Here is a 10,000-nt window from a genome sequence, read left to right on the forward strand (position 1 = left end):
TCTCGGGCGGCCTTCCCAACTGCCGTCGACCGCCCGGAGGGGGAAACAGAAAATATTCGAAAGTGCGGAGCTCCGCCGTCAGAGGCCGGGTTTTCGCACGGGGTATCCGCCCCGGGCGCCTCTCGGGCGGCCTTCCCAACTGCCGTCGACCGCCCGGAGGGGGAAACAGAAAATATTCGAAAGTGCGGAGCTCCGCCGTCAGAGGCCGGGTTTTCGCACGGGGTATCCGCCCCGGGCGCCTCTCGGGCGGCCTTCCCAACTGCCGTCGACCGCCCGGAGGGGGAAACAGAAAATGTTCGAAAGTGCGGAGCTCCGCCGTCAGAGGCCGGGTTTTCGCACGGGGTATCCGCCCCGGGCGCCTCTCGGGCGGCCTTCCCAACTGCCGTCGACCGCCCGGAGGGGGAAACAGAAAATGTTCGAAAGTGCGGAGCTCCGCCGTCAGAGGCCGGGTTTTCGCACGGGGTATCCGCCTTCCCAACTGCCGTCGACCGCCCGGAGGGGGAAACAGAAAATATTCGAAAGTGCGGAGCTCCGCCGTCAGAGGCCGGGTTTTCGCACGGGGTATCCGCCCCGGGCGCCTCTCGGGCGGCCTTCCCAACTGCCGTCGACCGCCCGGAGGGGGAAACAGAAAATATTCGAAAGTGCGGAGCTCCGCCGTCAGAGGCCGGGTTTTCGCACGGGGTATCCGCCCCGGGCGCCTCTCGGGCGGCCTTCCCAACTGCCGTCGACCGCCTGGAGGGGGAAATAGAAAATATTCGATAGTGCGGAGCTCCGCCGTCAGAGGCCGTTCCAGTGCTTTTGGGTGGCTGGAAACACCCTCACGATGGTCTGATTATACTCTTAGGGGCCTCCCCTGTGTCGCCCTGGAGGTCACCCATTCAAAACATGCTCACCTATATACGTTTCGGAAAGTATTTTGGTGAACGCTCACTTTCTAAGCCTTTTAGCCTTCTTGACCCCCTAACTCCCCATATCTGGTTTACCTACTACAGCGCCCCTAACGACCAAAATCGGTACTGCATACCCCTGGTACCCCCGCCATTGAAAATGAATGGGGGAATTTTTTTTAATTTCTCAATCCGGCCAGGAGGCCTCTTTTTCGGCCACGCTCGGCCGGCGAGCCGGTCCGCTCTTTACCCCTGGTACCCCCAGCCCTACCCCTGGTACCTCCCCCATTGAAAATGAATGGCGACCCCTGGTACCCCCAGCAACACCCCTGGTACCCTCAGCCTTACCCCTGGTACCCTCAGCTCAACCCCTGGTACCCCCAGCCTAACCCCTGGTACCCTCAGCGGCACCCCTGGTACCCTCAGCAACACCCCTGGTACCCCCAGCCAGCTTCGCCCCTGGTACCCTCAGCCTTACCCCTGGTACCCTCAGCCCAACCCCTGGTACCCTCAGCCCAACCCCTGGTACCCCCAGCCAGCTTCGCCCCTGGTACCCCCAGCCTTACCCCTGGTACCCCCAGCCTAACCCCTGGTACCCTCAGCCTTACCCCTGGTACCCCCAGCCTTACCCCTGGTACCTCCAGCCTAACCCCTGGTACCTCCAGCCTTACCCCTGGTACCTCCAGCCTTACCCCTGGTACCTCCAGCCGTACCCCTGGTACCCTCAGCGGCACCCCTGGTACCCTCAGCGGCACCCCTGGTACCCTCAGCCTTACCCCTGGTACCCTCAGCCGCACCCCTGGTACCCTCAGCGGCACCCCTGGTACCCTCAGCGGCACCCCTGGTACCCTCAGCGGCACCCCTGGTACCCTCAGCGGCACCCCTGGTACCCTCAGCGGCACCCCTGGTACCCTCAGCGGCACCCCTGGTACCCTCAGCCGCACCCCTGGTACCCTCAGCCGCACCCCTGGTACCCTCAGCGGCACCCCTGGTACCCTCAGCGGCACCCCTGGTACCCTCAGCCGTACCCCTGGTACCCTCAGCGGCACCCCTGGTACCCTCAGCCGTACCCCTGGTACCCTCAGCGGCACCCCTGGTACCCTCAGCCGCACCCCTGGTACCCTCAGCCGCACCCCTGGTACCCTCAGCCGCACCCCTGGTACCCTCAGCGGTACCCCTGGTACCCTCAGCGGCACCCCTGGTACCCTCAGCGGCACCCCTGGTACCCTCAGCGGCACCCCTGGTACCTCCGCCATTGAAAATGAATGGGCGGCCTTCCCACCTGCCGTCAGCCGCCCGGAGGGGGAAATAGAAAATATTCGAAAGTGCGGAGCTCCGCCGTCAGAGGCCGGCTTTTCGCCCGGGGTATCCGCCCCGGGGCGCCTCTCGGGCGGCCTTCCCAACTGCCGTCGGCCGCCCGGAGGGGGAAATAGAAAATATTCGAAAGTGCGGAGCTCCGCCGTCAGAGGCCGGCTTTTCGCCCGGGGTATCCGCCCCGGGGCGCCTCTCGGGCGGCCTTCCCAACTGCCGTCGGCCGCCCGGAGGGGGAAATAGAAAATATTCGAAAGTGCGGAGCTCCGCCGTCAGAGGCCGGCTTTTCGCCCGGGGTATCCGCCCCGGGGCGCCTCTCGGGCGGCCTTCCCAACTGCCGTCGGCCGCCCGGAGGGGGAAATAGAAAATATTCGAAAGTGCGGAGCTCCGCCGTCAGAGGCCGGCTTTTCGCCCGAGGTATCCGCCCCGGGGCGCCTCTCGGGCGGCCTTCCCAACTGCCGTCGGCCGCCCGGAGGGGGAAATAGAAAATATTCGAAAGTGCGGAGCTCCGCCGTCAGAGGCCGGCTTTTCGCCCGAGGTATCCGCCCCGGGCGCCTCTCGGGCGGCCTTCCCAACTGCCGTCGGCCGCCCGGAGGGGGAAATAGAAAATATTCGAAAGTGCGGAGCTCCGCCGTCAGAGGCCGGCTTTTCGCCCGAGGTATCCGCCCCGGGCGCCTCTCGGGCGGCCTTCCCAACTGCCGTCGGCCGCCCGGAGGGGGAGATAGAAAATATTCGAAAGTGCGGAGCTCCGCCGTCAGAGGCCGGCTTTTCGCCCGAGGTATCCGCCCCGGGCGCCTCTCGGGCGGCCTTCCCAACTGCCGTCGGCCGCCCGGAGGGGGAAATAGAAAATATTCGAAAGTGCGGAGCTCCGCCGTCGGAGGCCGGCTTTTCGCCCGAGGTATCCGCCCCGGGCGCCTCTCGGGCGGCCTTCCCAACTGCCGTCGGCCGCCCGGAGGGGGAGATAGAAAATATTCGAAAGTGCGGAGCTCCGCCGTCAGAGGCCGGCTTTTCGCCCGAGGTATCCGCCCCGGGCGCCTCTCGGGCGGCCTTCCCAACTGCCGTCGGCCGCCCGGAGGGGGAAATAGAAAATATTCGAAAGTGCGGAGCTCCGCCGTCAGAGGCCGGCTTTTCGCCCGAGGTATCCGCCCCGGGCGCCTCTCGGGCGGCCTTCCCAACTGCCGTCGGCCGCCCGGAGGGGGAGATAGAAAATATTCGAAAGTGCGGAGCTCCGCCGTCAGAGGCCGGCTTTTCGCCCGAGGTATCCGCCCCGGGCGCCTCTCGGGCGGCCTTCCCAACTGCCGTCGACCGCCCGGAGGGGGAAATAGAAAATATTCGAAAGTGCGGAGCTCCGCCGTCAGAGGCCGGCTTTTCGCCCGAGGTATCCGCCCCGGGCGCCTCTCGGGCGGCCTTCCCAACTGCCGTCGACCGCCCGGAGGGGGAGATAGAAAATATTCGAAAGTGCGGAGCTCCGCCGTCAGAGGCCGGCTCCACGCTTCATTCATCCGACCGAGACGCCTCTCCGCCGGCCACACTCGGCTGCGGGGCCGGCCCGCTCTCCGCCATTGAAAATGAATGGGGGGCATTTTCTCATGCTTTCAATCCGCCTAAGAGGCATCTTTCCCGGCCAACTTTGTGCCCCTGGTACCTCCAGCATCGAGAAAGCATGGTGACTCGTCCGACACATGCCCCCCTATATACGTTTCGGAAAGTATTTTGGTGAACGGTCACTTTCTAAGCCTTTCGCCTTCTTGACCCCCTAACTCCGCATATCTGGTTTACCTACTACAGCGCCCCTAACGACCAAAATCGGTACTGCTACCCCTGGTACCCCCGCCATTGAAAATGAATGGGGGAATTTTTTTAATCCCCCAGGCCGGCCAGGAGGCCCCTTTCCCGGCCAAACTCGCACGCTGGGCCGGCCCGCTCTTTACCCCTGGTACCCCCGCCATTGAAAATGAATGGGGGAATTTTTTCAATCTCCCAATCCGACCAAGAGGCCTCTTTTCCGGCCAAACTCGCACGCCGGGCCGGCCCGCTCTTTACCCCTGGTACCCCCAGCTCTACCCCTGGTACCCCCGCCATTGAAAATGAATGGGGGAAATTTTTTCAATCTCCCAATCCGACCAAGAGGCCTCTTTTCCGGCCAAACTCGCACGCCGGGCCGGCCCGCTCTTTACCCCTGGTACCCCCAGCTCTACCCCTGGTACCCCCGCCATTGAAAATGAATGGGGGAATTTTTTCAATCTCCCAATCCGACCAAGAGGCCTCTTTTCCGGCCAAACTCGCACGCCGGGCCGGCCCGCTCTTTACCCCTGGTACCCCCAGCTCTACCCCTGGTACCCCCGCCATTGAAAATGAATGGGGGAATTTTTTCAATCTCCCACGCCGGCCAAGAGGCCTTTTTCCCGGGCACGCACGCTCGCCGGGCCGGCCCGCTATTATTAAACTCTCACCCCTGCAAGGAGGCCTTTTTCCCGGGCACGCACGCTCGCGGGGCCGGCCCGCTATTATTAAACTCTCACGCCGGCCAAGAGGCCTTTTTCCCGGGCACGCACGCTCGCCGGGCCGGCCCGCTATTATTAAACTCTCACGCCTGCAAGGAGGCCTTTTTCCCGGGCACGCACGCTCGCCGGGCCGGCCCGCTATTATTGAACTCTCACGCCTGCAAGGAGGCCTTTTTCCCGGGCACGCACGCTCGCGGAGCCGGCCCGCTATTATTAAACTCTCACGCCTGCAAGGAGGCCTTTTTCCCGGGCACGCACGCTCGCCGGGCCGGCCCGCTATTATTAAACTCTCACGCCTGCAAGGAGGCCTTTTTCCCGGGCACGCACGCTCGCCGGGCCGGCCCGCTATTATTAAACTCTCACGCCTGCAAGGAGGCCTTTTTCCCGGGCACGCACGCTCGCCGGGCCGGCCCGCTATTATTAAACTCTCACGCCTGCAAGGAGGCCTTTTTCCCGGGCACGCACGCTCGCCGGGCCGGCCCGCTATTATTAAACTCTCACGCCGGCCAAGAGGCCCTTTTCCCGGGCACGCACGCTCGATGAGCCGGCCCGCTATTATTAAACTCTCACGCCGGCCAAGAGGCCCTTTTCCCGGGCACGCACGCTCGATGAGCCGGCCCGCTATTATTAAACTCTCACGCCGGCCAAGAGGCCTTTTTCCCGGCCACGCACGCTCGCGGAGCCGGCCCGCTATTATTAAACTCTCACGCCTGCAAGGAGGCCTTTTTCCCGGGCACGCACGCTCGCCGGGCCGGCCCGCTATTATTAAACTCTCACGCCGGCCAAGAGGCCCTTTTCCCGGGCACGCACGCTCGATGAGCCGGCCCGCTATTATTAAACTCTCACGCCGGCCAAGAGGCCCTTTTCCCGGGCACGCACGCTCGCCGAGCCGGCCCGCTATTATTAAACTCTCACGCCGGCCAAGAGGCCTTTTTCCCGGCCACGCACGCTCGCGGAGCCGGCCCGCTATTATTAAACTCTCACGCCTGCAAGGAGGCCTTTTTCCCGGGCACGCACGCTCGCCGGGCCGGCCCGCTATTATTAAACGCTCACGCCTGCAAGGAGGCCTTTTTCCCGGGCACGCACGCTCGCCGGGCCGGCCCGCTATTATTAAACTCTCACGCCGGCCAAGAGGCCCTTTTCCCGGGCACGCACGCTCGATGAGCCGGCCCGCTATTATTAAACTCTCACGCCGGCCAAGAGGCCCTTTTCCCGGGCACGCACGCTCGCCGAGCCGGCCCGCTATTATTAAACTCTCAGGCCCGCTATTATTAAACTCTCACGCCGGCCAAGAGGCCCTTTTCCCGGGCACGCACGCTCGATGAGCCGGCCCGCTATTATTAAACTCTCACGCCTGCAAGGAGGCCTTTTTCCCGGGCACGCACGCTCGCTGAGCCGGCCCGCTATTATTAAACTCTCACGCCGGCCAAGAGGCCCTTTTCCCGGGCACGCACGCTCGCCGAGCCGGCCCGCTATTATTAAACTCTCACGCCGGCCAAGAGGCCTTTTTCCCGGGCACGCACGCTCGCCGAGCCGGCCCGCTATTATTAAACTCTCACGCCGGCCAGGAGGCATTTTTCCCGGGCACGCACGCTCGCCGTGCAGGCCCGCCATTTGCCTACCACACCGCCGTCTGGCGGACACCAAGCGGTACCGCCGACCCCTCCCGTTGAAAATGAATGGGGGATTTTTTTTCAATCCCCCAAGCTGGCCAAGAGGCCTTTTTCCCGGGCACGCACGCTCGCCGAGCCGGCCCGCTATTATTAAACTCTCACGCCTGCAAGGAGGCCTTTTTCCCGGGCACGCACGCTCGATGAGCCGGCCCGCTATTATTAAACTCTCACGCCGGCCAGGAGGCATTTTTCCCGGGCACGCACGCTCGCCGTGCAGGCCCGCCATTTGCCTACCACACCGCCGTCTGGCGGACACCACGCGGTACCGCCGACCCCTCCCGTTGAAAATGAATGGGGGATTTTTTTTTACAATCCCCCAAGCCGGCCAAGAGGCCTTTTTCCCGGGCACGCACGCTCGATGAGCCGGCCCGCTATTATTAAACTCTCACGCCGGCCAAGAGGCCCTTTTCCCGGGCACGCACGCTCGATGAGCCGGCCCGCTATTATTAAACGCTCACGCCTGCAAGGAGGCCTTTTTCCCGGGCACGCACGCTCGCCGGGCCGGCCCGCTATTATTAAACTCTCACGCCGGCCAAGAGGCCTTTTTCCCGGGCACGCACGCTCGATGAGCCGGCCCGCTATTATTAAACTCTTACGCCTGCAAGGAGGCCTTTTTCCCGGGCACGCACGCTCGCCGAGCCGGCCCGCTATTATTAAACTCTCACGCCTGCAAGGAGGCCTTTTTCCCGGGCACGCACGCTCGCAGAGCCGGCCCGCTATTATTAAACTCTCACGCCGGCCAGGAGGCCTTTTTCCCGGGCACGCACGCTCGCCGTGCAGGCCCGCCATTTGCCTACCACACCGCCGTCTGGCGGACACCAAGCGGTACCGCCGACCCCTCCCGTTGAAAATGAATGGGGGATTTTTTTTTCAATCCCCCAAGCCGGCCAAGAGGCCTTTTTCCCGGGCACGCACGCTCGATGAGCCGGCCCGCTATTATTAAACTCTCACGCCGGCCAAGAGGCCCTTTTCCCGGGCACGCACGCTCGATGAGCCGGCCCGCTATTATTAAACGCTCACGCCTGCAAGGAGGCCTTTTTCCCGGGCACGCACGCTCGCCGGGCCGGCCCGCTATTATTAAACTCTCACGCCGGCCAAGAGGCCTTTTTCCCGGGCACGCACGCTCTCCGGGCCGGCCCGCTATTATTAAACTCTCACGCCTGCAAGGAGGCCTTTTTCCCGGGCACGCACGCTCGCCGTGCAGGCCCGCCATTTGCCTACCACACCGCCGTCTGGCGGACACCAAGCGGTACCGCCGACCCCTCCCGTTGAAAATGAATGGGGGATTTTTTTTCAATCCCCCAAGCCGGCCAAGAGGCCTTTTTCCCGGGCACGCACGCTCGCCGGGCCGGCCCGCTATTATTAAACGCTCAGGCCGGCCAAGAGGCCCTTTTCCCGGGCACGCACGCTCGCAGAGCCGGTCCGCTATTATTAAACGCTCACGCCTGCAAGGAGGCCTTTTTCCCGGGCACGCACGCTCGCCGGGCCGGCCCGCTATTATTAAACTCTCACCCCTGCAAGGAGGCCTTTTTCCCGGGCACGCACGCTCGCGGGGCCGGCCCGCTATTATTAAACTCTCACGCCGGCCAAGAGGCCCTTTTCCCGGGCACGCACGCTCGCCGAGCCGGCCCGCTATTATTAAACTCTCACGCCTGCAAGGAGGCCCTTTTCCCGGGCACGCACGCTCGATGAGCCGGCCCGCTATTATTAAACTCTCACGCCTGCAAGGAGGCCTTTTTCCCGGGCACGCACGCTCGCGGGGCCGGCCCGCTATTATTAAACGCTCAGGCCGGCCAAGAGGCCCTTTTCCCGGGCACGCACGCTCGATGAGCCGGCCCGCTATTATTAAACGCTCAGGCCGGCCAAGAGGCCCTTTTCCCGGGCACGCACGCTCGCAGAGCCGGCCCGCTATTATTAAACTCTCACGCCTGCAAGGAGGCCCTTTTCCCGGGCACGCACGCTCGATGAGCCGGCCCGCTATTATTAAACTCTCACGCCTGCAAGGAGGCCTTTTTCCCGGGCACGCACGCTCGCCGGGCCGGCCCGCTATTATTAAACTCTCACGCCGGCCAAGAGGCCTTTTTCCCGTGCACGCACGCTCGCCGAGCCGGCCCGCTATTATTAAACTCTCACGCCTGCAAGGAGGCCTTTTTCCCGGGCACGCACGCTCGCCGGGCCGGCCCGCTATTATTAAACTCTCACGCCTGCAAGGAGGCCTTTTTCCCGGGCACGCACGCTCGCCGGGCCGGCCCGCTATTATTAAACGCTCACGCCTGCAAGGAGGCCTTTTTCCCGGGCACGCACGCTCGCCGGGCCGGCCCGCTATTATTAAACTCTCACGCCGGCCAAGAGGCCCTTTTCCCGGGCACGCACGCTCGATGAGCCGGCCCGCTATTATTAAACTCTCACGCCGGCCAAGAGGCCTTTTTCCCGGGCACGCACGCTCGCCGAGCCGGCCCGCCTTTTGCCTACCACACCGCCGTCTGGCGGACACCGACCCCTGGTACATCTGCCATTGAAAATGAATGGGGGAATTTTTTCAAACTCCCAATCCGAGCAAGAGGCCCCTTTTCCGGCCACACTCGCCCGCCGGGCCGGCCCGCTCTTTACCCCTGGTACCCCCAGCAACACCCCTGGTACCCCCAGCCTTGCCCCTGGTACCTCCCCCATTGAAAATGAATGGTGACCCCTGGTACCCCCAGCAACACCCCTGGTACCCTCAACCTTACCCCTGGTACCCTCAGCTGCACCCCTGGTACCCTCAGCCTTACCCCTGGTACCCCCAGCCAGCTTCGCCCCTGGTACCCCCAGCCTTGCCCCTGGTACCTCCGCCATTGGAAATGAATGGGGGATTTTTTTCAAACTCCCAATCCGACCGAGTGGCCCCTTTTCCGGCCAAACTCGCACGCCGGGCCGGCCCGCTCTTTACCCCTGGTACCCCCAGCTCTACCCCTGGTACCCCCGCCATTGAAAATGAATGGGGGAATTTTTTCAAACTCCCAATCCGACCAAGAGGCCCCTTTTCCGGCCACACTCGCCCGCCGGGCCGGCCCGCTCTTTACCCCTGGTACCCCCAGCCTTGCCCCTGGTACCTCCGCCATTGGAAATGAATGGGGGATTTTTTTCAAACTCCCAATCCGACCGAGAGGCCTCTTTCCCGGCCACACTCGCCCGCCGGGCCGGCCCGCTCTTTACCCCTGGTACCCTCAGCGGCACCCCTGGTACCTCCAGCCCTACCCCTGGTACCCTCAGCGGCACCCCTGGTACCCCCAGCGGCACCCCTGGTACCCTCAGCCTTACCCCTGGTACCCTCAGCGGCACCCCTGGTACCCCCAGCGGTACCCCTGGTACCCTCAGCGGCACCCCTGGTACCCTCAGCCTTACCCCTGGTACCCCCAGCGGCACCCCTGGTACCCTCAGCCTTACCCCTGGTACCCCCAGCCAGCTTCGCCCCTGGTACCCCCAGCCTTGCCCCTGGTACCTCCGCCATTGGAAATGAATGGGGGATTTTTTTCAAACTCCCAATCCGACCGAGTGGCCTCTTTCCCGGCCGCACTCGGCCTCCTCGCCGGCCCCTTCCGGCGCTGCAAACTCCAAGTTTTCAATCCGACCGAGTGGCCTCTTT

This window comes from Hippocampus guttulatus, unplaced genomic scaffold (genome assembly GCF_054856545.1).
Source record: "Hippocampus guttulatus isolate MCC_2025c unplaced genomic scaffold, RoL_Hgut_1.0 HiC_scaffold_43, whole genome shotgun sequence".
NCBI classification, from domain to species: Eukaryota; Metazoa; Chordata; class Actinopteri; order Syngnathiformes; family Syngnathidae; genus Hippocampus; species Hippocampus guttulatus.